The 24,004-nt window shown below is 38.2% G+C and overlaps 1 protein-coding gene across 1 annotated transcript in view; it reads right to left on the reverse strand.

The window, feature by feature from the left end:
• ATG10 (autophagy related 10) overlaps positions 1–24,004 on the reverse strand; it is a 451,299-nt gene that overhangs the window by 267,972 nt on the left and 159,323 nt on the right. The window contains exons 4-5 of the mRNA XM_086697556.1: positions 5,624–5,690; positions 886–991 (exon numbers count right to left, since the gene is read on the reverse strand). The gene's annotated coding sequence lies outside the window, so the exon portion shown is untranslated. The remainder of the gene's footprint in view (positions 1–885; positions 992–5,623; positions 5,691–24,004) is intronic.

Raw genomic sequence — 24,004 nt, forward strand, 5'->3', positions numbered from 1 at the left:
TTAGTGGATGGGTGTCGCCTTCAGCTTTAAGCAGTTATTTGAAAAACATAAAACTTTCACATACAAAAATAAGAATGCATTGCTTGGCACTGTATTCAATAATCTAGACACACTTTCATGCATCAACAATACCATGTTAAAAAATTATGCATTTGAGATTTTTTAGACTACTTTTAAGTGTTTATTTATTTATTTTGAGAGAGAGAGAGTGGGTGCACAAGAGCGGGGAAAGGCAGAGGGAGAAGGAAAAAGAGAATCTTAATCAAGTTCCACGCTCAGATGGGAGCCCCACTTGGTGCTCGATCCCCTGCCCGTGAGATCACAACTTGAGCCAAAATCACAAGATGGACACATAACCAACTGAGCCACCCATGCGCCCCTGCATTTGACATGTTTTTAAGTTTCATAGTTCATCTGCCAAAAACAAAAACACAAAGCAAAGTAAATCAGCTAACTTTGATATACTTCCTTTCATCTTATCACTCTTGGCAAGGAATAGTACTGGCCTGTTTGTGTTTACCCTACAACACTACAGAGTGCTTTAGGGTCATTGCATAGCCAGCCTCTAACAGAGTTCCTCACTAGTAATAAGTATTTGCTGAATAAAACAATGAATTAATCACAAAGAGAAGGAAACTAAAATTCATTGAGAACCCTCCATAAACCAGAAACATAGTTAACTGTATGATAACTACACAAAGATACCCATTTTATAGACATGAAAACTGAGACTAATGATCAAATTCCTTTCACTCCTTATTTCATTGGATTTCTCCACTTCATTTGGACATGTTGATCACATCTAGAAAGTCTTGTTTCCCTTAGCTTCCATAAAACTACAATCCCCTGAATCTCCTCCGGCTCCCTTGACCTTCCTTTACTTACCTTCACAGGCTTCTGGTTGTCCACTACATTTTAAACCCATGTTTCCCACAGGGCCTCATAGAAGTTAAGCCTTCTGGCTTTTTATTTGTTTTGTTTTTTTGAGAGACTGTAAAGTAAAAAAAAAAAAAAAAAATTCAAAATAAGTTTATCGAAGCTTTGCATTTAGCGTTTTCCTTTAACCAATGAATATTTTTATTACCAAAAATTACAATGCAGTATAATTGTGCCTTTCACATTACGGGAATTATCTTGTAATATTAATTCACAATATCCTTAAGGTAGTATGGCCCAAGAATCAGACACAAGTACAAAATTGCATGGGAAATGTCTTATTTTCTCAATCTTATAAGAAAGTACAATCATATCACTTGTACATAGTCTTTCGGCTCATATCCCACAGGCCACACCAAGATACAAGGAAGGTAGAAAATGCAGTCTCTCGCTAGGTAGCCAAGGGCTCAGTCAAAGCTTGACAGAGTGAGATTGTTTTATTATTAGAAGAAAGAAGGGCAGAATGGATACTGGGGAGAATAGCTCTCTCTGCCACCGTGTGTAGTAGGCAGATCTCTTCCACCACCCTCCAGGAGGTCCTCAGGAAAAGATAAATTATATAAAAGAAAGAGTTAGGAGAGGTAATCTGATTGGATGGCAGAGATAAGAAACATAAACCTGTGTGTACATAGCACTTACCCAAAAGAATGAGAGAAAAAAAACTGTAGTTGGCAAAACTATAGAGACAGTAAAAAGATCAGTGTTTGCCAGAGTTTGGGGGAAGAGGGCAAAAAGAGAAGGTATGAATATGTGGAGCATACAGCATTTTTAGGACAACAAAATTATCATTTTGACACTAATGGTGGATATATGACATTATGCTTTTGTCAAAACCTATAAATCTATACAACACAAAGAATTCTAATAAAAACTATGGACTTTAGTTAACAACAGTCTATCAATATTGGTTCATCAGTTATAACATATGTACCACACTAATGCAAGATGTTAATAAAAGAGGAAACTGTGACTGGCATACATAAGAATTCTCTATTATCTGCTCAGTTTTCTGTAAACAATATTTTCTAAGAAATAAAGTCTATTAATTTTTTTTAATGATACTGAAAAAAAACCGCAATAGTCAATATTAAAGAATGGGGTTTCAGAGAATTGATAATAATTACAGCAGGGTGATTCAAACTGCCCATCATGCCACTTCTTATTTGTTACCTTTTGTATACCCACAGCACATACATATTGGGGGGGGGGTCTTTGTTTTATTTTTATTATCAACCTTTTTGAATGTAATTTATGTAAGATAAAATGCTCCCATTTTAACTCTACAGGTTAGTACATTTTGACAAACAGATACATCTACGTAACCATTACTACAATCAAAATATAGAACACTTTCATCATCCCAAAGAATGAACTACTACTCCTTTGCAGTTCATCACTTCCTTAACTCTCAAAGCCTTAGTAACCACTCATTTCCTCTAGATTAGTCACTCTAGTTTCGCCAATTCTAGCAAATGGTATCATACAGTACATACAGTACCTATGTGTCTGGCTTCTCTTACTTGGCATCTATCTGAGATTCATTGATGCATTTATCAGTAATCAGTTCTTTTTTTATTACTAATCAGTATTCCACTGCATGACTATACCACAGTTTGTATACCTAGTCATCTAGGAAGGACATTTAGGTTGTTTTCAGCTTCTAGCTATTATAAATAAAGCTGCTATAAATAATCATGTACAAGTATTTTTGTGGACATATATTTTCATTTCTCTTGGGTAAATACCTGGTAGACATATATTTTGGGCTCAGTATAGAAATACAAATTGTGTTCTTTGACTATAATTCTGTACTGATGACATTCCTTAGCTTAGGGCTTGCCTTATTTCATATTCTAATTTAGAGAAACTTTTGTTGCTGAACTTAAGTTACTGTATGTTTCATTTGATTTTTAGTAGTAGGCATATGTACTCAGAGTACCTAAAGTTGGGGACTGTAGCATGACACTCATGGATTCAATCATTTGTATGGAAATAGCAATGGAAAATTGTCATTTTTTTAATGACAATCTGTAATTATATCTGTGTTTCCTAAGAAAACTTTCTTAGAAAATTTCTGAAGGTTACTGAAAATTAGTTGTAAAAGTCTTGACGATAGCAAAGCATAAAGTTAACACAGAATCACAGCAACAAGGTACTACAGCTAACAATGGATAGCAGTAGGATTGGATAGCTGTGCTCGTATTTTGAGGATCTTATCTTTGAGGGTCTAGTTTGTATTATGAAAGGTATATATAACACATTTCAGGAAATAAGCCAATTTGAACTGTCTGAACAAAGGTTGGAATACTGTAGTGCATTTTGTTATTTGTCTGTCTTTGTTTTATAATATTCTTATTTGGACATTTCTATCTTTCAAAACACTTGAGGACATTTCAGAACTATACATTTGTTTCAAATTTGTCAGAGGAATTCAGAGTTCTAAAAGCATCACTCTGGCGGTGATCTGATATTACTCAGGTTGCTGGTTTTTTCCCACTGAAATTGGTTGACAACGCCCTTTGTTCTTTTATTTGGGGAGGGGGTCAGAAAAAACTCTGCATATCTCTAGCATATCCTTCTGGGTTATCAGATTCTAGCCTTGTTCATTGTCTGTAAGCAATTTTGCTGTTCTTTGTAAATTGTAGGTTATATAGATATATATAGATATATAACTTCTGTCCTGCCTGGTAGTGATTTTAATTGATTCCCCCATGTTACTCATGGAAAAATCAGTTCTATCTCATTTTGCCTGGTTCCCTGATATCATATGAGTAAAATGAATTCTTTAACATATATTCGTTTTTATATCTGCATGAAAGGCATGATTTTATCTTTCTCTAAATGTTATATTTTAATAGAGGCCTAGCAATTTGTACCTACGAACCCCATAGGAATAAATTCTTACTGTACACTTTCAGTCCCAAGTCTCACTGAAATGCTCAGTAACTTTGAAGGGAAAAGCAGTCCAGAGTCCATAACAGGGTAGCTGCCCAAGCAAACCAAAACCTTGACCAAGATAATATGAGGCCCAAGAAGAAATAAATTAGGGGCGCCTGGGTGGCTCAGTCAGTTAAACATCCTGCTCTTGATTTTGGCTCAGATCATGATCTCAAGGTTTGAGATAGGATTGAGTCCTGCCTTGGAGCTCCATGCTGACAGTGCAGAACCTGCTTGGGATTCTCTCTTTCCCTCTCCTTCGGACTCTCCGGTACTCACTCTCTCTCTCTCTCTCTCTCTCTCTCTCTCTCTCTCTCAAAATAAATAAATAAACTTACAAAGAAGAAGAAGAAAGAAATGAGAAAGTAGATAAGTAGCAAACCATGAATGTGCCACACCTTTAGACTACGTGAGGAAAAAAGATTCAAACACAGTATTTGCAGCACCCTGTATCCAGAATGCATTGATTTGTAAAGCAATGGGTAGAGAATAAAGAAGCAACTACAAAATCTCAAATTCTTCAGAATTTTTGGTTCAAATTCCCTCTACCTTCTAGGCCATAGGTTAGATTCCTTTGAACTACACAGCAAGATATTCTCCCTTGCTAGACTTTCCACACATCACCCAGCAAAGAACATACCAGGAGGGTAATGAGACAAGATCAATGTACTTACATAGGGTCTGCCTTTTTGCTCACAAGGACTTGAATGTCCTGGTTCAATAATGACTTGTTTCTTTTAATGTTCTATGGCTATGTTTACAGATCAGGAATTTATTCTGATTGTAGTATTCAATTGCATATTGATATATTGGTGTGTTATAATGATGTTTTGCATTAAGACAAGTTCAGCCTGCAGCCCTGGAAGCCTTTGTGCAGTTTTAATTCACGAAGCTGCCCTAGATTCAGACCAAATCAGAAGTTGCTCCCAAGGCAATAATTCTCTTTAGACTGCCTCTTAAAATAAATAACAGTAATGTGTGTTTCCTCGGCCCCTTCATCTGCATTATCTTATTAGAGAGATGACAGGCACACTGTGGAAAGGGTACCAATGCGGCATCAAGAAGTCATAGAGCAAGCTTTATTTCTGCACTCACTTGGTATGTAGATTTCGAGCAGTCACTTATCCTCTCTGAACCTTAGGATCTATGTATCTACAAAATGGAATTAGCAATAATTCCACCTTTGCAGGGCTGTGAAGAACAAAAAGATATACATTTTCAAACTTATGAGATTGATACATAAGAGTAATAGAATAATACAATAATTAATATAATCATGTTTTCTAACATAGAAAGAAGGCCAGGTACAAAACAATATGTTAAAGTATAACTTCATTTATAGTCCTATAGAAAAATGATAAAAGGTTACAACCAAAAATTAACAATGGCCATCCCTAGGTAAGGGAATTAGGAATGATTTTTCTTCATCATACATTTTTGGTATTTCAGATTTAGAAAAAATAATGTATCATCAATGTATTACTTTTTATAATAAAAATAAAGAATGCTACCTCCAATAAAAAAATTAAAATTGATGTCTGTGATTTTTAGATGGGAGTAAATGATATTAACTTTACTGAATATATATATGACACAAAGAAAAGAATGTTATTGATATAAATTATATCCTGTTGTTCTGTAAAGGAAATAACACTAGAGGCAAAAAGGTCGAATTTAAAGGGACAAAAAGCCAAAAGGTGGTGACCAGCAAAAGACGATAACGGGACATTCCAAATGTATAATTTCTTACCTTCTGCAACCCAGAGTTGGCCACAGAGAATGTCCCTTCATTGTTCAGTCTTCCTCAAATCAAGGAGCTAATGGAATAAATACATAGGCAGAGATAGTAGAAAGATATAAAAAGGCATCCTTATTCTATATGTACTCAAGATATGTCAAGAGGCATATTACAAAACATGAATAATGACAAAAAGAAAGAGGACAAATGTTAAATGTCGAATGAAATAGGCCATAGTTGAGTAGTGTTGCCACATCTTTGATGTAATGTTTGACTGCTTTGTATTATGATGCTTTTAATTATTTATGCTGTTTGGTATGTGTGATAAAGAGGAGGTAAAGCTTACTGCCATAGAGATTTGTCTCTGATATTGGTTCTTAATACACACAGCACACACCCTACTTATAATAGTCAAATGTTCATTATGGTCAATGAGGAAATTTCACTTGGCTGATTGGTCATGATAGCCTCATGAGGATGGTCTGTGGGGTGATGTAACAGCCACTGGGTGAACTACAGCACTTTAAAAGGCCAGTAAAGAATTGCAATGCCTTCCTAGATGCTTATGAATTCCACTAGTTTCAATAAAGCTGTTTAGCTGGAGGTTACTGGCTTGTGTGATACTTGGCTTGGAGATTCCACCAATTGGCAGCTGCCTAGGGCTCTAGCGAGGCTGTATAATGCTAGAAGACATCTGCCTGGAATAAGAACATCAACCCAGAGGATGAAAACACTCTGCATGTGAGCTATAGCCCTGCCACATCACTATATCCTTCTAATAGGTGCCTTTGCTAAGCAGCATATGAGTATGTCATATATCTTCAGCTCTCAGAAATCTAACTAAAACAATCTGGATTGGTGGTATATCCAAAAGGGGATATTTGATAGAGAGGTCGGGCTGAAAATATATATAATGGATTTATCTCCTATATCTACTTAACTTATATTAACTCTGCTATATGTGTTTGGCCAAAAAAAAAAAAAAAAAAACCCAAAAAACAAAAAAAAACCCCACACTTTTCTTATAACATGGACCCTAAATGCAAGCCAACAACTTCATCTGGTGTTCAACTCAAGAAACAACCTTCTGTTCCAATAACAGAGGAAAACTGGCTGTGTACGATTTCTTGACTGATAGTATACACACTCAAAATCATGTATACAGTGTTCTAGAGATTTTTTTAATGTAATTTTAACTCTATTTCTGCCTTTCACACTGATTTTAGGTCCTAACCCCTTTAGAAAAAATCACCTCCAAAGCGGTATTTGGGTGTCACTGATAGTTACAGCTATGGTCACAGAAGACACACTATTTAAGGGAGACTAGATACCATGAAAAGAAAGTTCTGAGGGTGGAATCCTAGAGAACATGAATATTTTAGAAACAGGTAGGAGAGTCCATGAGGATTCTAAGAGAATTAGGAGGAAGACAAGAAAGAATAGATAATAAAACACCAAGAAGAGAGTTTCCAAGGAGTGCTTAACAGTATCAAATAAAAAGCAAAGAAATTAAGGAATATAAATACTGAAAAGTGACTATTGGATTTGGAAATTAAGAAGACACTGATAACTTAGCAAAAGCAGCTTTCATGTTATGGTAGTGGTCTCTTTCTGATGGATTGCAAAGTGGATGGGTCTTTAAAAAAATAAATAAGGGAATCAAGGAAGTAAGGACTCCAGCTTTTCTATGAAGAAAAGAAAAAAGATAGAGTGGCCGGTAGCAGAGAATCAGAGGCAAGGGAGGGTATCTTAGTATTTCACTTTTAAGTGTGTGTGACTTGATCCAGTCTGCATGCCAAGCACAAGAACCAAAAGGAAAGAGGAGACAATTGAGGTACCACAGTGCCTAAGGAAAAAAGAAGTTGAATCCCAAGTACTAATCTGTATTATCTGGAAGGAGGACAAAGGAGACAATGTAATGGTAGGAGTAAAAACATACATCTTTTTTATTTAGGAGAGAAGAAGTGCAGTGGAGTAGGACTTGAGGAAAGTTCATTTCTGATAGCTTCTGCATTCTCTGAAATGGGAAATTAGCAGAGCCATTTCTGAAAGTGAGGAGAGGGGCTTAAAAACACAAGTAAAATTTTGTAATTGTCTTTAAAATAAATAAGAGAAGGTGAGAAAGAATATATATGATTTGAGGGTCTAGCTGAGATTGGATTCTACATTTGTGGAGCTACTACTTTCTACACTTTGTGTGATTGTTTTTTGTTTTTTTGTGTTCCTTCAGTACCATTCATCCTGCTTGTGTGAAGAAGTATAAAAAGTAGCCAAAAGAAGAGTGAATGAATTGCAGGCTTGCAGGGTGCTGAAGAGATCTATTAGGGTAGAATCAATTAAGGCTGCTGGTACAAGAGTAGCAGAAGTGAGGGTCTGATCAGGATGATAAGGAAATGATGATAAGGGGACATCAATAGAGTTGGAATAAGGAAAGAAATCAAGGGACTAAAGATTATCATGGTGTCATTAAGAGAGTAGGCTTGTGGAGACAGAAGATGACCAGCAGAATAGAAGGGCATGTGTGGAGAAAAAGAGATGGATGTGCAAGGTTTCAGGTGTATGTATCAGTGAGTCCCAGGTAAGGACAAGGCCCCTGAGGTCAATCAAAGGTAGACTGCTGAAGTAGAATGGAAGTGAAGCCATAAGCATTGAATAGACCATAGTAGTCAATGGGTCATTCATGAAGGCCTGGAAATTTCTGCAGGAGTTGTGTTGGAGAGAAAGATAGTGAGCCTGGTACCAAAAATCTAAATAAATGTGGACCATTAAGAAAAAGATGGTGATGAGGAGCATAAGAAAGGGTACAGATGGGTGGGTATAGAACCAACTCAAGAAAAATTTTGCTTTATAGGAAAGTAAAATGATCTGGATTTGGCACTTTGGAGCTAGGATAATACTACCATTACTTGCAGGCTATGGGTAAAGGAGCCAGGCTAAAGAAAAGTCTAGGGCTCAAAGAGATACGTGTTTCAAATGGGTGAATGTATTAGTCAGGGTTCTCTAGAGAAGCAGAACCCATAGGATACATATAGATATGCAGAAGGAGAATCATTATGAAGGATTGACTTACAGGATTATGAAGGCTGAGATGTTCAATGATCTACCTCCTGTCAGCGAGAGGCTCAGGAAGTAGTTGAAGTTCAAACCCAAAGCCTGAGAACCAGGAGAACCAATGATGTTGGTACCGTCTGAGTCCAAAGGCCCAAGAACTGAGGGCTGATGACCAAGATAAAGATGAATGCCCCAGCTCAAGCAGAGAGGGCACATTACCCTTCTTTGACTGTTTTGTTCTATTCAGGCCCTCAATTGTATGAAGCCCACCCACATAGATGAGGGTGACCTTTTTTACGCAGTCTATGGATTCAAATGCTAATCTTTTCTGGAAATACCCTTACAGAACCACCCAGAAATAATTTTTATCGGTTATCTGGGCATCTCTTAGATCAGTCAAGATGACATATAAAATTAATCATCCCTGTAGGTCTACATTCATACTGGCTCTCTCTCTGTGGAAAATAGAAACTGTTAAGCCTACTAACATTTATCCATTCTTTTCACAAACTTATAGAGAATCTAGTGTATGCCAGGCACTGTGCTAGGTGCTATAGAAATACAAGAACAAGACAAGCAGTGCCCCTGCCTTAAAGGAGTTTAGAGTTTTTAATTAGTAAGATCTCAGTCAAATAAGCAGAAAAACTTCTCAGCCTGACCATGTTATGAGGCTCTGTAGATCTGGTGGAGGAATGTTAAAAGCTAAATCAACCAAAGGATTCCTGAGAAAAAAGATATGCTCACAATCTGTCAGGCACTGACATCGATAATATTGATAAGCCTGCCCACATCTTTGAAAAAGTTACTGATAGAGCTGTTTACTAAAGAGCAAACACTAGTTTGCTGTATCTTTAGGGGTTATTTACATTACAGCAAGGCATAGAATCAATTGATATGGAAATCAGTTAAGAATGTTTTAATAGCAAAACAACCACAGAACTGTATAATCTTATTCGAAAACATAATACCTAAGAATCACATGAAAGCTAAATTTAAATGTTTTATGCATGCAAGATGGAACATTTCTTAGATGCTTTTAGAAACATCTAAAAGCATGCTGATAGATTGCTATTCTGAGTACCAAATGATAAAAGCTGTGAAAAGAACTACATATGAATTATAGGTAGATAATATGTGGCTTATATGTATATTACATGTAAAATCATTATTCCTTTGACATTGGCAAGCTTTACCCAATAATAATACTTCAATTACTATCAGCAAATTTCAGAAATACTCAACCATTTTAGATCCACTTTGAATAAATTTTCTTATATCACCAAATCTACAAATATAATCAATACATGAATAGTTTTTGATTAAAATAAAACCAATAATGGGGCACGAGGGTGGATCAGTCGGTTAAGCGTCTGACTCTTGATTTCAGCTCAGGTCATGATCTCACAGTTTGTGAGCTTGGCCCTATATCAGGCTCCTCACTGGCAGCATGAAGCCTAGTTGGGTCTTCTCTCTCCCTCTGTCTTTGCCCCTCCCCTGCTTGGCTCGTGCTTTCTCTCTCTCTCTCAAAATAAATAAATAAACTTAAAAAAAAAAACAACAGTAGTGTCTTGAAGATAAAAAGTAAACTAACAATGTCAAGCTATCAGAGACAAAACTTTCCTTTAAATAAATGTAGTAAAAGGATAAGATATAAAATTAAACACAAAAAAAAAAATCATCAGAACATTTAAAAACAGATGACTTGTGCTGTGGAAAAGGGGAGAGAATAAAAAGGAAGAAGAACGAACATAAAGCAACAAAAACTTTTCACAATACACCCGTATTCCTAGAGTACAAAAATGTTCAAGCCTCAAATCCTGAAGCCAACAGCACTCTTTAGCCTTCTCAGCACACCCTCACAACCTGAGGCTTGAGCATAAGCTTTTAGGGCTGAGTAAAGCCTTTGGGAGGCTTGCCATCTCAGGTTTCACTGTAGATAAGGCTCAGTGAACAAATACCAGACTGAAACACAAGCTGACCTTCCCTTAGGAGGAGGGATTTGGCTTAGGATGGGTTTAGGGATTTCAATCCTGTGTTTGCTTTCCCAACCTCCACGTGATTGCGCCAGAGGCCCCCTACCTTTCTGCCACACTACAAATCTTTCATTGGTATCACTTGTCTCATAGAACACATACATTCCAGAAAATGTTCCTTAATATTTAATAAAATAACTGTTCTTCTGCCATATGTTAAATAAAATCAGGATATGGTCAAACAGAAAACATGCTTGGGCAAGGTGTAAAACATGAGAGTCACCTGGTCATTCAACTACTGATGCAGTAAGCACAAAACACTCTGAACAAAGCATAAAAAGAAGCTCTTGATCACAAGCAATAGAAACTGACTGGCTAATTTTAGCAGGAACTTATGGGCAGAATATCAAACAGCTCATAGAATCAACAGGAGGACTGAAGAACCAGGCTGGGGGGAAAAAACAAGCAGGAACTAACAAGGGCAATCAGATAGTAAGAACCACAAGGTCACATGCAACTTTGGTTAGGATACTTCTGCTAACCCCACCATAGGTAGACACTGCTAGATACCAAGCCAGAACCATTGGCCACTGGGAACATACTTTAACCATCCTTACCCACTTAAATGATTCACTTGAGATTCAAATTCCCAAATCTGCTTGGCCAAACCCAGGTTTCATGATCATGCCCTCTCTGCTGGGGTTGGGAAGAAGGGAGATCTCACTAATTGGGCTTTTAGAGAGCGAGTCAGGGCCCTAATGCTCACCAAGACCCACAGAGGGGAATTTCCCTCAAATCGGAAGAGAGTCTAGATGCTCCATGCCCAAAGGAATTGTAAATACTCACTTCAATCCACAACTTTGACCATTCAACATATACTTTTGCCCCCGTACTTCCCCAAAAAGATGCTGTGGGCATCACTGCTACAAATTGTCAGTATGCCATATTTTTCAAGGGAAGTAGGGATGATCTACCAGACAATATCTCATTATTGCCTCCCCTGACCCTCAGAAATTAATTTGTTCTCCATAGAGACAACTACTGAGCCTGTTTTTGAGGTAATATTAAAGTACATTTTCTATAAAAGCATCACTATTGAGGGGGAGGGGATTATAATGAGTTCATGTTCCTAGTAGTAAAACGATCAATTTTAAAAAATGCATTTTGGGGGCACCTGGGTGGCTCAGTTGGTTGAGTGTCCGACGTCGGCTCAGGTCAGGATCTCACAGTCCGTGAGTTCGAGCCCCGCATCGGGCTCTGTGCTGACAGCTCAGAGCCTGGAGCCTGTTTCAGATCCTATGTCTCCCTCTCTCTCTGACCCTCCCCCGTTCATGCTGTCTCTGTCTGTTTCAAAAATAAATAAATGTTAAAAAAATTTTTTTTAATGCATTTTTTGGAGCTCCTGGGTGGCCAAATCGGTTAAGCGTCTGACTTCAGCTCAGGTCATGATCTCAAGGTTTGTGGGTTCCAGCCCCGCGTCAGGCTCTGGGCTGACAGCTCAGAGCCTGGAGCCTGCTTTGGATTCTGTGTCCCCCTCTCTCTCTGCCCTTCTCCCACTCGCACTCTGTCTGTTTCTCTCTCTCAAAAATAAACATTAATTTTTTAAAATAAAAATATAAAAATAAAAAGTGCATTTTTTCAAGGTGTTGATCCATAGTGGAAAGGCAAACCCAAAATCATACAATAAAAAGAGTATCAAAGGATACTGGTACTAGCATTGTGTTAGAATTGCAAAAACAAACAAGAGACCCCTGTCCTCCAAAAGCTTAGAGTAGAGCAGAGTGACAGACATTTGAAAAGACCTTTGGAATGTAATGTGAAAAGTACTATAATAGAAATATATGCAGAATTTGATGGAAGAATGTAGGAATGACCCTAATCTCAAATGTGGGGAACAGGGTGGTAAGGGTGGCAGGGAAGACTCCCTGGAGGATGTGAGGACATGACAACTTGAGCTATCTCCTGAAGAATGAGTAGGAGTTAGCTTCTATCTTGTGAGCGTATTTTATAATCAGGAGCAATAAATCACTCAGACAGCAGTTATGGTGCATTTTTATTGAGAGCACTTCCAATAGTGCCCTTTATTTCACCTATCATAATACTTATCATGCTGTATTGTAACCACCTGTGCTCTTGTCTGTCTCTCTACCAACCTTTAAGTGCTGTGGTGACAGGGACCATGCCAGTCCTGGGCATAGCTGCATTTTGGGCTTCCAGCACAGTGCCTGGCCCAGGGAGATAAATATATGTTTGCCAAAGGAAAGAACAACATCAAAACATTTTACATAGAGAGATAATTCCTGAAGAAACACTCTTGACAATTAGTTAAGATACTATTAAACTTTAGATGCAACTTGAATATAGCTTACTTTTAGTCAGTACTTATGACAGCAAAGTCATAAATCCAGGGTTATATCTTTGATCTGCTGTAAAAGATCCAAAGATTCAACTACTGCTCACTAAATAAAAATGCAAAAGAGATTAAGAGTAATGGTGTTCATCTTTTTTTTAAATTTTTTTTTTCAACGTTTATTTATTTTTGGGACAGAGAGAGACAGAGCATGAACGGGGGAGGAGCAGAGAGAGAGGGAGACACAGAATCGGAAACAGGCTCCAGGCTCTGAGCCATCAGCCCAGAGCCTGATGTGGGGCTCGAAATCACGGACTGCGAGATCGTGACCTGGCTGAAGTCGGACGCTTAACCGACTGCGCCACCCAGGCGCCCCGGTGTTCATCTTTTTTTTAAAAAAAGAAGGGTTAACTTCCAAACTCTTTCCTTTGCCATTAAATCAAATGACAGGGGTTCTTTAAAAAACAAACAAAAAACAACCCAGATCTTTAAAGGGAAGTAATACTACATACTGCAGCATAACAGGAAGTTGAAGTTGAAAGGGAATCTAATATTCCTGTCCTAGCTGGAGAGGCAATAAATTTAAGCTTGAGGGTTAATGCTTTACGACGCATGAAAACTTACTATGGTCACATGGAAAACAACACCCCACTCCGTAAAAAACATTGGTGTTTGCAGTAAATTGAATCCTAAATAGTTGATACCAATGGTTCTCAGTTAGGGTGTATCAGAATTACCCAGATTATTAAAACAGAGATTACTGGGCTCCATCCCCAGAGTTTCTGATTCAGTAAAGACAAAATAAGGCCAAGAATCTGTAAAAATATGATCATACTAAAGATATTAAAAATCCAAATCATATTTTCAGGAATGAGAAATTATAGAAAAGAAGAGGTTGATTTGAAAAATAGTATTTTAAGAAGTGAGAAATACTCACTACGATTTTTAACAATGATGGCTAAAGAGAGAATTAGTAAACCAGAAGAAAGATATGAAACAATTACAGAGGATGCAGCTACTATAGAGACAGAAAGTATGAGAAGTTACGAGTAGGGTGACAAACCATCCTGTTGTGCCCCGGGACTTTCCTAGTTTCAGTACTGAAAATTCCACATCCTCAGAAACCACTCAGTTGTGAGCAAACTGGGTGCCTGGCCACTCTAGTTATTAGATAAAGAAATAAATGAGAAGGACCAAACACAGGAATTCCAAGACGAAAGATATTCCAAGAAATTAAGGGTCACCTGGGTGGCTCAGTTCTGTTAAGCATCCAACTCTTGGTTTCGGTTCAGGTCATGATCTCACCATTCGTGGGTTTGACCCTGTGTCAAGCTCTCTGCTGACAGTGTGGAATCTGACCGGGATTCTCTCTCTCTCCCTCTCTCTCCTCCTCCATCTCCCTTAAAATAAATAAATAAACTAAAAAAAAAAAAAAAAAAAAAAAAAAAAAGAATATTAAGAGTGGGAAAGAGGAAGTACATAAAGAGAAGGTGAATGTGAGTTTTCCATAATTTATGAATATGAGTTTTAGGAATAGAGGAATAAGAATCTAAGATCCAGGGATCACAGACACCAAGAAAGATTGAAAAAAAAAAAAAAGAAAGGGGGCGCCTGGGTGGCTCAGTAGGTTGAGCGGCCGACTTCGGCTCAGTTCATGATCTCTCAGTCCGTGAGTTCAAGCCCCGCGTCGGGCTCTGTGCTGACAGCTCAGAGCCTGGAGCCTGCTTCAGATTCTGTGTCTCCCTCTCTCTCTGACCCTCCCTCGTTCATGCTCTGTCTCTCTCTGTCTCAAAAAAAAATAAACATTAAAAAACTTAAAAAAAAAAAAGAAAGAAAAAGAAATATAACCAGATGAATCATAGTTAAATCTCAGAACATCAAAGACAAAGAGCAACTATTCAGAGTTACCACAGAGAAAAAACAGATTACCTACAATGGGATAAAATGTAGACTGACAGGACAAAATAAGAATATTATATAGAAGTCCATATGATAATAGTTTTAAAAGCCTGAGATGAAATACCTTGCCACCAAGGAGTCTATACCCAGCTAAAAAATAAGACAATACCTGCATTCCCACCCCATGAAAGTCTAGTCTCACACTCAACTATCATAAAGGGAGGGTTAGGAGTGCCTCAATGGATCAATTGGTAAAGCATGTGACTCTTGATCTCAGAGTTGTGAGTTAAAGCCCCACAATGGACAAAGAGTTTACTAAAAAAAAAAAAAAAAAAAAAAAAAAAGAATAAATAAATAAATAAATAAAGGGAGGTCTAGCCCCACAGTGTATCCTTCTACACCCCAGACTAACCTTGGCTCTTCACCAAATAGTAAGAGATTGGGGACCTATATACCTGCTGAAAGCCTTTGCCAAGTACTGTTGGTGTTCACCTTGAGATTCTTTGTACGACATAGAGAAATTCACACTTGATCTTAGCCAAAAGGCCAGGAAGCAACTGTACAAAATAGGGAAATCCAAAGTAACCAAAAGTGAAAAGAAAGCTGAAACCAGAATGATAAGGAAATCACCACTGGCTAATCTGAGAGATCTGTCAAGAAAAGGAACCTAAACCTTCACAGTGAATAGTAATGTAGGAGACAGGAGAGGATACCTCGAACTACGGGGTGGAGAGTCAGGATTGAGGCCTTTACAAACATTAGCCAAGATCTTGGAAAGGCTACAGTGAGAGGATGAGAGAAAAAAAAAATCTCTGTTGGGAAGAAGAACCATTAAAGGAAAACTGTCTTGCACAGTCCTCATCATGCAGTGAGGTGGGGGATTTACCTGGTGAATTCATAAGCACAAACCTGCCCATACTGGGTTTGGTATGCACATTAATTTGTGTGGTCTAGGAAAGTTTGTTCCAAATGCTTCTGGCTCAGTAATGCCCCAAGGCATCCGGCAGAAGCAAAGGCAATTCCACACTAGAAAAAATGTACCTTCAATTTGGGTTTTGCCATATTCAGTTCCACCACAAAAAATATAAATGTGACTGTGTGTGTGTGTGTGTGTGTGTGTGTGTGTTTTATTGATGTAAGTTAATAGCTCTTCTGATGTGTATTATGGAACTTTGTTATTCAAGCAGCTCAATATATCATTAGTGCTAAAATTGAACTCCTTTTAGAATTCAATAGTTGCCAGCCTATTTGTTCAGGTATACATTCCTGAAATCTCTTGCTCCACATTTTATAAAGGCATTATATGATGTTCAATGAACTCCCTCATTTGTGATAATCAATGTTTGACATTCTAAAAGTTTAAGTCGTTTGATCTATAGTTAGACTTTAATAAAATTATACAATTCCCTGGATCTTTAATTATAAACTTACCAAGCCATATATAGCCAATCCTTCTAAAAGGCTTCTTTTATTCAAAATAATAGCCTTCTTTTTAGTGTTTCCTCAACAACTACTAGCCTCTAATAAAAGTTGTCATGACTGTTAGGGTTTTTAAAAAAATTATAATCTGATCCCCCTTTTAATACCTGGCATAGTATGAATTATGTGATAAATTAATTAATGTCTATGTGATTAGAAAAAGAGAAGGGAAGAGGAATTCAGGATATGAATGCAAGTAGAGAGAGGTGGTTGTTTTGAGTATTAAGCATTAGCTTAGCTCCTGAAATTTTTTGGAAATGTAAACCAAATGTCCCAGGCGTCATCTATGTGCCTTTTATAACTGTGGGACCTCAACACCTTGCCAATACCTCCCTCTGCCTGAAGTGGGACCTCAACACCTTGCCAATACCTCCCTCTGCCTGAAGTCCTTCTGATAGCCCCTGGGGTGGTAGTGGCGGGGGTGGTGGTGGTGGTGTTTCCAATATATTCAAGAGCCTGTGCTCTCCTACTTTTACATCCAATCTTCTCTGTACAATCACCATGTCTGCAAACTCCTGTGGGTCCCACAATCTGCACTGGGATGCTTCTTTTGCTCCTTGGGAAAGAAGGTGACCTGCCTAGAGTGCCATCTCCTTCAGCAAAGCCTTCAAGGTATCACAGTAACACCTTCAATCCTCCCTTTATTGGAGCCAAGCTCCTTACATGCCTTTTAGATGTGGAAATGGGGAGAATGAGAATTCCACAGGGATTAGTCCTGGCCTCTGGGCAGGTCTGGATGATCAGATGCTTCAGATGCCATCTTATACCCTCCATCTCATTGTTGCTTTGGCCCCTGGCCCCGAACACACAAAAAACTTCTCTACTCTCCACTCCAATCACTTAATAAATTGGTGTACACACTCCAGTTTAGGCTCAACTGGGACATCTAGCTACAAAACATTTTCTTATTCATTCATAAAACATCTATGGAGTACCTCTTATGTTCAGGGTGCTATGCTAGAAGCTGTGGTAGACACAAAGAGGAAGTAGAGGCAGCTACTTGGGCATGAGACTGACATGTTTCCATCTAAAACAGATGGCCAAGGAGTCCAGTTGTAGTGTCTTCTCTTAAAGAATCTCACCAATCCTAATATCAACCATGCTACATTTTGAAATTTGACATTTAAAAATCTGACTTAGGACAATGGGAGTCAAAGTCAAATAAAGAAAAGCCTACATTGCTCCCAAAGAGTAATGAAAGATGGTGAATTTTATTATTCAGAAAATGAATAAAACTTCAAAGCAATTTGAATCAAATACATACCTGATTATAAAGAGCCATTATCTCCTGGTACCGAAGCTCCCACCAAGTCATTAGATATTTTTGGAAGCTGTACTAATTCTCTGGACAGTGAAGGGCTAGGGTTGAAAAACATGGCTCCTCTAATTAGCATAAGCCTTATCACCTTGTCCTGTAATGGCAGATGGCAGCAGTTCTGCATCACTGTGGAAAAACAAATGATTCCTATCAAAAAAGACATCTAACTAACTAATTGTCAGGAGGAACTTAAGGCATAATGATGACATCTAAGAGATGCTTACTACCACAGGGAGAAAAAACATAACAGAAGTAGTTTCCTGCTATGTGAAAATGTATAGATGTATTTAATATGATAAAAAAAAAATCTACATCCTGGATTTCTCTTCCCTCTGAAACTGGGACTTATAGTCAGATATGAATATTTTAGACCTGTGCTATCTAATACACTAGCCACCAGCCACATGTAGCTTTTGAGCATCGGAAAGGTGGCAAGTCTGATTTGAGATGTGCTGTAAGTGTAAAATATATGCCATATTTCGAAGACCTATTAAAAATAAACAATGTCGGGGGGCGCCTGGGTGGCGCAGTCGGTTGAGCGTCTGACTTCAGCCAGGTCACGATCTCGCGGTCCGTGAGTTCGAGCCCCGCGTCGGGCTCTGGGCTGATGGCTCGGAGCCTGGAGCCTGTTTCCGATTCTGTGTCTCCCTCTGTCTCTGCTCCTCCCCCGTTCATGCTCTGTCTCTGTCTGTCCCATAAATAAATAAAAACGTTGAAAAAAAAATTAAAAAAAAAAAAAATAAAATAAACAATGTCGGGGCGCCTGGGTGGCTCAGTCGGTTGAGCGGCCGACTTCGACTCAGGTCATGATCTCGCGGTCCGTGAGTTCAAGCCCCGCGTCGGGCTCTGTGCTGAACGCTCAGAGCCTGGAGCCTGTTTCAGATTCTGTGTCTCCCTCTCTCTGACCCTCCCCTGTTCATGCTCTGTCTCTCCCTGTCTCAAAAATAAATAAAATGTTAAAAAAAAATAAAAAAAAATAAACAATGTAAAATATGTCATCAATATTTTAAAATATTTATCACATGTTGAAATAAATATTTTAATTTAAGTAAAGTATATTAAAGTAATTTAGGGACAGCTGGTGGGCTCAGTCGGTAGGGGATCCAACTTTGGTTCAGATCATGATCTCAGAGTTTGTGAGTTCAAGCCCCACGTCAGGCTCTGTGTTGACAGCTCAGAGCATGGAGCCTGCTTCGGATTCTGTGTCTCCCTCTCTCTCTGTCCTTCCCTCTCTCACATTGTCTCTCTCTGTCTCTCAAAAAAATGAATAAATGTTAAAAATTTTTTTAATAATTTAACTTGTTTCTTTTTCATTTTTAAGTGTGATCACTAGAAAACTGTAAATTACATTATAGCTTGCATTATAATTCCATTGGATAAAACTGCTTTTGACATAGCTGTATTTACTGTATGGAGATAATAACTTAGAGCTGGCCCTTTGGTGTTTAGATAAAATGTCCACTAATACCACTTCCACGGGGTTATTCTCATAAGCAAATGTCACTGCTCAGTATTCTCTGAGACAGATAAACAGTAACTTGTGCCTTAGATAAGATCAACGTTATCTCACTGAATTCAAAAGAAGGCTCACCATGATGAAGCCTACAAAACAGGACCTTTTCATATCGTGGCTTCAGCTAACATGAGCTAGCATAAAAAGTTAAATTAGATAGGGGCGCCTGGGTGGCGCAGTCGGTTAAGCGTCCGACTTCAGCCAGGTCACGATCTCGCGGTCCTTGAGTTCGAGCCCCGCGTCAGGCTCTGGGCTGATGGCTCGGAGCCTGGAGCCTGTTTCCGATTCTGTGTCTCCCTCTCTCTGTGCCCCTCCCCCATTCATGCTCTGTCTCTCTCTGTCCCAAAAATAAATAAACGTTGAAAAAAAAATTAAAAAAAAAAAAAAGTTAAATTAGATAAAACTAGAGATTATCCCAACAAGACCTTATGGCCACTAAGAACTCATATTATTTGGCCCAATTTGAAAGAAAACTTCTGCGGAAATTAATAGAATTTATTTGTGCTTCCCAAAGCTGGGGGACTGAAAAGTCAATGGCACTGAAAGCACCCTTGTATAGACTGAATTTTGTCCGTCTCCATTCAAATGTTGAAACCCTTACCCATGGCGTGACTGTATTTGAAGATAAGGCCTTTGTGGGGTAATTAAGGTTAAATGAGGTCATAAGGATGGGCCCTAATCAGATACGACTGGTGTCCTCAAAAGAAGGGGATGGGACACTAGACCAGACCTCTCTCTTCCCACCATGATCCTCAAGTGAGCACAGAAGAAAGGCCATGTGAAGATACAGTGAGAAAGTGTCAATCCACAAGCCAGGAAGAGAGTCCTCACCAGAAACTGAATTTGCCAACACCTTGATTATGGACAAGCTTTCAGAACAGGGAGAAAATAAATGTCTGTTGTTTAAACCAGACTGTGAAATACCACCGTCTGTGGTATTTCATTATGGCAGTCAGAGCAGACTAACACAACCCTTAATGGGAATTCTGGAGAAAAAGTTTATAAAACCACTTTAGTGGGCCTTTTACTGCCTTCCTTTGTTGCTGGTGTGACGCCACATAATGTAGATTGGGTCCTGATGCCTTAACAGTGACACATCATTACTGAAGAAGTCAGCAACACGGTCAAAGGTTCAAGAGTGGTAACTTTCCCATCCCTGAGAGGATATTTTGAAAATTTTAAATTCTGCAGAAAGACGGCTGAAATATCTGTATGTTCCATGGGACCTTTCTAAAAATTTTCTTGCTGAGAAAGTACCTCAGAAATTTCAAGAGAAGCATAAAATCCTTGCTGTAGATGTCATGCTAATGAATACCAAAGAGATTTTTATCTTGTTCTTTTATCTTGTATTCAAACTAGCCCTTAATTTAAGACATCTTCACCTAAGTAGTTCTCATTAATAAGAATATGCTCTAAAATCAGGCCATTATCTATACTAAAGTAATGCAATGGAACATTTATTTTAATTCTAGACAGGTGCGTATCAAACTTTTCGGGCGTTAAGAATCATGTGTGAAGTTTGTTAAAAATACAGATTCTGGGTTTCCATTCTCTGGAGATTTTCACCAGGGAGGTTTTGAGGGTGTGGCCAGACATTTAAGTTTACATTTAAAATACACCCCAGGGAATACTGACTTAGGTAGTCCCTAGAGGACACTTTGAGAAACACCATTCTAGGTGTCAAGCAAATTTGAACAACTTACCCTAAATTTAAATGGAAATACACATAATGTTTTCTGCATGCTTGCCATGAGTATAATTATACTTTGAAATGCATATGGGTCCTCATTTTTTCACTCTCAGTTATATCCTCAACAATGGCAATTTTAATGAAAGGATTTTGTGCATTAGTTTCACTTACTGTTTCACACACAAACTATGAGCTAAAAATCATGTCAACACTCCCATCTGAAGGGGCATTTTTAAAAAGGTGTAAAGAATATTTGCATTCCACAGTAAAGTTTTGATCTAAAATGAGCAATGAAAGGAAAAGAAATATATTTATTCATACAAGTATATAATGGTGACAATATCAGTAATACGTATCCATTTAGGCCACAAATACATATGTGCTTTGTGCTAGCACTGGGGGAGAGGCAAAGATGCATCGGAGAGAGACCTGTCCTCAACGGGCTTACAGTCTAGTAGAAGAGCTCAGGCGTGGGCACAGGCACCGACACGGAAGATAAGTACTATCACATAATAAGTACAAATGAAACACTATGGGAATTTAGGGGAAGGCGTATTCAGTATGATTGCAACAAAAGCTGATGTTGAGAAATGGTGAAAGATGAAGCAAGAGAGTGATGGGCAAGAGACAGATCATGAAGAGTCTTGTGTGCTAAACTAAGGGCTGATATTTATCCTAAGAGATATGAGGAGGCATCAGTAGATTTCAAGGAAAGGAATAACGTGTTCACTCCTCCAGTAATTACTGAACACCTGCTACATATCCAGCACTGAGTGAAACTGCCAACCAGAGTCGCCTGTGAAGTTTTAAACCGTCTGTGGGCCCAGACCACATTCAGACCCACCCAGTTAGAACCCCCAGGGCTGGTGAACAATATTGTGCTATTGAAAATCTCTCTCAATGATTCTGATGCATAGCCAAGTTAGGCAACCACCATTAAAGTAGGTATATAAATACATATATGAAAAACTCTTTGCCCTAAGGTGTCTTCACAGGAAGAGCATTTGAGCAAAGGAACTGAGCTAGTGATAAAATCACTTACGTGGCAGATGTTGCTGAAATCAACAGGAGGCAGTGAGAGGGAAGCTGGACAGGTAAGGTAGAGGTCAACTGATTGGGTCACTTACTTCTTGAACAAGGAAAAGACGGTCTGAAAAAGTTATTTTAGGAAATTGTTTTGTCTGTGATGTCCAGAATAGATTAGAAGAAGAAAGTGGAGGCAGAGACCCAAGAACTGCTGATCCCAGTAATCTAAGCATAGGATTATGGCAGATGGCTAAGGTAACAACAGAAGTGATAGAGAAAAGTGGATGAAATGAGTGACAGTGCTTGGAAACTGCCACATGATTTGTAATATGTCACTAGTGAGAAACGAAGAAAACACAAAAAAGTGGGAGAAGGAAATAAGCCTGATCAAAAGAAAGTGGACCAGATAGTGATGAAACTTGCATTGCAGAAAAGATATTTGGGTCTAGAGATGTAAACTGCTAGCTGTTTGTACATACACAACCTTTAATGTAAGGTATCTGAAACTTTACTGAAAGTTGCCACTTCGCAGATGGAAAACTGAAGCATAAAATGACAAATATTCCAAAATGTCAAGTAAAGGTGGCAACTTCTTTTGAGACTCAGACTTGAGGTTTATTATTGTTTTTACTTTAAAAATAAATACTATACCTGCAATCTTGCTACTGTTTTTAAATTATTAATATAAATGATTACTATTTATAGATTAATTTTTTTTCATTAAAAACCTAAAACTACCTCTCTGTTCCTCTATCCCTTGCCTTGTCGAGGTATCTCTCTCATGCCCACGCTTTGGTTGGAAGTCAATTATGATAACAAGGGTGAAAAGGGAGTAAGAAGCATCTTGCCAGGGCCTCCTGCCAGGAACAGATGCACTCGCTCTCTGTTGCTTCCTGTGCACAAAGGATGCTTAAGCTTTAAACTGAAAGCTTGAAAGAAAACAAGGCCACATACATGTGTGCAGGCTGTGCACTGCACAGCTCTGGAGCGCTGTTCACCTCTGAAGATTTGTATATTTAATTTCCAGCAGATGGAAATCAAATGTTTGAGGGAGGGCTGCCTTTATCCAATTCTCACTAAGGCACTATAGGCGAGAAACAATGCTAAAGAAATCCTCTTTTATCAATGTTTCTCAAACCATGATCTTAGGACTAACTGCATTAGAATCCTTCAGGAACTGACTTAAAAATAAAGATTTCTGGATCCCACTTCAGACTACTAAGAAGGGCCTTGGAATCAGCATTTTAAACAAACTCCCATCAGGCAATCCTCACATTTAAACACAGCTTTTCACTTACATTTCAGTGGCCTCATCTTCCTTCAACAAATCATAATGACATAAAGAACTATATATATTTTAAACCATTTTACTATAAAAGAAAAGAGCCAGCACACCAGTTCCTAACTGCTTTTCTGTTTTAGAATCAAAATGTAAGAATGAAAATACAGAAGAAAGGTCACAACTTCAAGTCAGAGATAAAAAGAGGTGCCTCAAAATGATGTAGGAAATGCCATACTAGGTCATATGTCTGATCTGCTCAACCCAAAATGTCAGATTTATCTCTCTCTATGATCCTAAAAGTCAATATCAAGAATATCCCTAATTTGTCCATTATGGATCATTGATCAATGTTTATAAACTCCCATCAAACATATTTATGTTCTAAGTCTATACAACCCATGAAACAATACAGGTATTGTTTATTACTTAATGTGTACATTTTCACCTACTTTTCTGTGTGCTGAGAGGAGCTTTGTCAAGCTCTAAGTAGCACTCTTAGTGGCTATGCCACGGGACACGAGGGACAAAATAGTACTTGCCCTAGCCTTCCCATTGCTTCTTGATTTACAGGCTGCAGTGAGCCCCTTGCAGAAAGAAGAGCCGTAATTTTTTCAGTCTATTCTTGTAATAAAAACCACCATTGCCTTTTGGTCATTTTCATTATCCTTACAAGGATATTCTTTTGTTTTATCTGTACTGTCTTTTTTAAGCTTTGGTGACCTGAAGTATACACAGTTGTCTGTGTATCTATATATACACCAACATTTTCTCATAAGTATAAATCATGCATGTGTTGCTTCTAATATAATTCC

Source organism: Puma concolor, chromosome A1, assembly GCF_028749965.1.
Source record: "Puma concolor isolate L17-30 chromosome A1, mPumCon1.1.hap2, whole genome shotgun sequence".
Lineage (NCBI taxonomy): Eukaryota > Metazoa > Chordata > Mammalia > Carnivora > Felidae > Puma > Puma concolor.